Raw genomic sequence first — 5163 nt, 5'->3', positions numbered from 1 at the left:
CCACCACGCTACGACAGCAACCCCACCAGCTAGAAAACACCTTCCCCTAGCTAGGTAAACTTCTTCTCCTATCACCTTCTTACGTAAATCCTGCATGAATATTACCTAGGATTCTTCTTCTTTTTTTTGCTAGAAAAGAAGAGTTATGGGTTAGGTTATTTTAGTTGGAGGCTCGATCGTGGCTGGACTGGGACTGGTTTTGAAAAAAAAAAAGCCTTTGGGCCGCCTGCTCGCCCAACAAAATTTAGATTGGGTTGGGCCTGAGCCCAACCCATACATGGGCTTGGGCCTCATACCGAACATCCTCAGCTCATGTGGCTGGCTAAGCCCAACCCAGACTTAAGGACGTGTTTGGCGCACCTTATTTTTGCCAAAGAAAAATTTATTTTTTATGTCCTTAAGGCATCTTTTGCCAACACACAACCTCAAGGCATTTTCCATGCCTCTGGATTTTGGATAAGAGTGTGTTTGGCAAACACGCTCTACTGTCCTTTTTTTAACCTTAATTTGTCATTTATTTTAGACTCTAGCCAGAGAAGCCTTAAATAATTCAAAATTTCTGAAAAAATTCAAAGACTATTTTAAAATTATTTATGAGTTTCTCATGTGTTTTTTTTTTAGCAATTTCATTTAATATTGAGCTATAGATTTACATTGTAAAATACTGACCTGATATTAAAAATACCTGGTTTATCTTTGAAATTTCACAAACTTCTTTAAAAACCCTCATTTCAAAAATATAAAAAATATATTTTTATTTGCATGCATACGACCATATTTTAAAAGTTTTTCTTACATATCTTTATAAAAATCAAGAATTGCATTTTTATCGTGTTTTTAAAAAAATACAAGATAGGTATCGTAAATAGTTTATTTATCCATTAGGATTTGGCTGAAATTTCAAAAGTATAAAAAAAATTAATTTATTTAATTAATATTCATGGTATGAACTTTACAATATAATACATACTCCTAGTATTAAATTAGATGAATTAATAGCAATAAATATTAGAAATTAGTTGTAGACTTTATTACTTAAGGGTGTAAAATTATATTGTAAGGTATATCCTCAGATATTAAAGATACAAAGTAGAAAATAAATGTGATGCTAAAACTTAGGTCCTAAAACAGTTAGAATTTAACCCGATAAAGTAGATACTTCCCTACAAATAGAGATCTGCCTTGAACCTAAATAAGACCAACGAATAGAAACATGGCCTAGCAAAACAACCAATCAACAATGCAGCTTACCATAGGTAGGGTGTATTGGCGGTGATGTGTCTTTTCCTTGCACAACTAATCCCCTTACTCAGACTCTTGTAGACCATTAGGTTTTCTAATGACTATGATAATAGGTGGCGATTCCTTTAAAATCATAATTAAATCCAAACCCCTTCAATCTAGAGGAAAACTTGTCATTCAACATTGTGCATGCCACAGAAAATGATGAATAGCCGTATTGAGTTTTACCCCACACTGTTTTCTCATAAACATAGTGCTTATATAAATCCAATTTACCTATTTTCTAATCATACAACAAATCTCATTTGCTTAACTCTATTATCCACCTCTTGCTCATATGTCTCTGCAATATATGCCATCATACATCCTAATTTGAATTTTATTCATACCAATAATAAAAAGTCCTTTATTGTCTTTTAATAAAACAATATTATTGATAACTTTATAAGAGTTAAACCATCTTATATTAGAATAAATATAAAATATAGAACCCGAATAAAGAATCCACTTATGACTAAATGTTTTTCAGATACAACCAAAATACTTTCAACGTCATAAAATTTTTCCTTCTCACTAGCAATATTTGCAGCACCAGAGGTTTCCTCCTTCTTTCCCTTATCTTTTTGCTTAGAACACTTTTTTCCTAAAGTTTCAAATTCCATGACATTCAAAGCATTTAATGTTACTAGACTTCTATTTTGATCTATATTTGCCTTTACTATTCGAACTCTTATTATTTGTTTTACCCCTCACAATCAAGTCCTTTATATGATCATCATTATGAATCTTTAACACTTGCTTTTCAACTCCCTAGAGTTTAAGAAAACTTGAACATCTTTTGAACTAATACTATCCCTTTCATATAGCAAAGTATCAATAAAATGATCATAAGATAAAGGTAATGAACACAATAAAATCAAAGTCTGATCCTCATATTTAATAAGCACACCTTCTTTTATCTAGAGAGTATACAACTTATGCTTCAGATACAATCGGTTCGTCAAGGATTCGATCGTGTAAAGAGTTTCCAACTTTGTCCATAATTCAACAGCTGTAATCTCCTCGACAACCTCTTTTAGAACCTCATCATACAAATAAATCTAAATAGTATTATGTGTCCATTCCATGAGATTTTCTTTCTCCTGCTCATCCACCCCTTTAGACAAATTGTCTACATCTTTAAGTGCCTTAGATAAACCTTGCTCAATTAACAAGTCACATCTTAATATGTCACATATTAAAATTATTCCTACCATTAAATTTATCTACATCAAAAAATTCATTGTTGATGTTACTTTTGTCGCCATCATAAAAGTCAACTAATAACCACACAAGCAATATCGCACGAAATGATACGGATTATAATATGAACTAGTTATTTGAATTATGATTTGCTATGGATTGGATAATTTTTTTTTAAAAAAATAATTATGTAAGTTTTTTAAATATTTTTTTAATTCTAATTATAAATTAAAAAGTTCCATGCATGCATTTCAACCACTTATGCCAATAAATGTAAAAATAAAGTGTTAACATGTTTATTCAACTTGCTTCACTGCAATTCGAATAAGTTTTTTTTTTCTAATACAAAAGAATTAATATATAGGTGTTATTAATGTGTTTTTTTAACTTCAGGTAAAAAATATAACCGTTAATTAAAAATTTAATGTTTATATATAATAAAATATAGTAAAGATTATATGTGTTAATAAGAAAATGGAAGATCTTAACTTAATTTTTAACGTAGCAAAAAAATAAAACAATATTGTAATTGCTACAGTGAAACACTATTTTCTTAGTTTTTGTATAAAAAATTTTTCAGAAAAAAATAGTATAAATAAGCCAAGTGTAGAGTGATAAATATTTAAAGTGTAAGAAATAAAAAATAATATATTTTTTCTAAAAAAAGTGTAAAGAAAAAAAGGGAAAAACTAAGAAATATAACGAAAAAAATAAAGATAAAAAAAATTATGATAAATAGATCAAGTGTAAAATGATAAAAATATCAAATATAAAAAGAGAAAAAACATATAAAAAAAACTTGTTTTTTTTTAAAACACTTGAAAATTATAATCTTGTCACCGTAAAAATTTAACAAATTTTATAATTATATCATTTCTACATGAAAACACTATTTTCTTTTAGTATATGTATAATAATTACCCCATCTAACAAAATACTGTATATATATATATAGTTTAGGGGGAGTGAATGAGCTGGAACTGTATGTCATAGTTATGTTGTGACCATAAAAATGGATCTAAATACTACAAATTATAATGAGAAAGAGAGACAGAGATTTATTTATATCTATATATGTTATGACAAGACAAACCATACTGCAAGTAAACAAAAAAATCAAATCCCATCTGTCTGCTCGTGCTTATCAAGAATCATAATCACACTCACATGCACATCTAGGCCTTATATAAACTCATTCCAAAAACAATGCATCGCAAGAATTTAGAAGAAAGAAAGGGGAACCAGCCTTGAGAGAGAAAGCCTAGAGAGTGACACTTAAGCACGCGTTGCCGACCAGGGAAGGTACAGTGCAGCCGTATGGGGAGGTGGGTCCATTGGGCTTGCTGTAAAAGGCTGAGCCATGGGGGTTGGGTGCTTGTGGGTGTCGTTTGGTCCCCCCTTTTAAAAATAATAATAATAAATAAATAAATAACCATCCATTGAGAGGGAGACTGCCAAAGCAGAAACAAAGGTAAAGTCAAAATTTATTTCCTTTACAGGACAATGATCAAGGAGGAGTGCTGTATAAAGTATTTTCATGGCACCTTCACACCAGATCTCAATGCCATTGACAAATCTTGTTGGCTGCTATTTTGGTGTTGTCCTCCCGAATTCTTTTATAGGATTTCTCCAATCATGGGAAGTTGGATTAAATCTTGTTCAAGAATCTCTTGCCAACGAACACGATTCTTCAGCATTCTCCCTTTTCTTTAAGGTCAGATTTAGTATGACAACATTAACATGATTTTTTGTTTTTTTGTTTTTCTGCTAACATGATCTAGTTATTTAAAAATATCTATACAAGTCTAATTGGTCAAAGAATATTTTGAACTTTCTATCAAGGGAAACTTAGTCCCTAATCTTTTTTTAATCTGATTTAGGCCTTTAATTTTTTTTTATCTACAATGCCATCCTTCATCCAACCTGTTAAGTTTAATTAAGTTCTCAAATTTTTTATTTTAGGTTTTAATCCACGTGTATTGTTACAAAAGGGTGTCAAACTTAATAAATTGAACGGTGACATGTATAGAGGGATGACATTGCAAAAAATTAGAAGAAGAAGGTCGGTGACCTTATTTGGAATAAAAAAAATTAAGGACTAAATTATTGTTGATAAAAAATTCAAGATAGTTTTTGACTAATAGCCTTTCAATAACTAATCAAAATACTCCACATTAAGGGGTGGTTTGCTGTAATGCCCTAAACTTTTTATGCAATTATTATCTTTTTAGTTGTCATGTACATAAAATTTAGGACTAATTTTTTTTTCTTTTACACCATAAGAATAGTCACAAGCTCATCACCCAATAATTTTTATTTCTAAGTTCTATAATACATTACTTCATTTTAGAGATTACAAACCTTTTAAAATTTCATACAAATAACTTATTTACATAATGTTCATCAGAAAATACCAAGACATAACCAATATAAAATGTAAGGTAGCTTTATAGAACATTTTGAAAACAAAGCTATCATAATTGTAAGACATATAGGATCATAAAATCTTAATAAACATTTACATTATCTTAGTTACTATCATTTGGTAATTATACAAGCAAAGTCATTATCCTTTAATCTTTATGTGAGTACATCAAATTTATGACAGTTTCTAATTTAATACTCTTTCATATGCTTCAATGAACTTTTTATTCATCATCATATGCATTAAACTATCAT

This window comes from Populus trichocarpa, chromosome 5 (genome assembly GCF_000002775.5).
Source record: "Populus trichocarpa isolate Nisqually-1 chromosome 5, P.trichocarpa_v4.1, whole genome shotgun sequence".
In the NCBI taxonomy this organism is placed as follows: domain Eukaryota; kingdom Viridiplantae; phylum Streptophyta; class Magnoliopsida; order Malpighiales; family Salicaceae; genus Populus; species Populus trichocarpa.
This window is presented reverse-complemented; position numbering follows the sequence as displayed.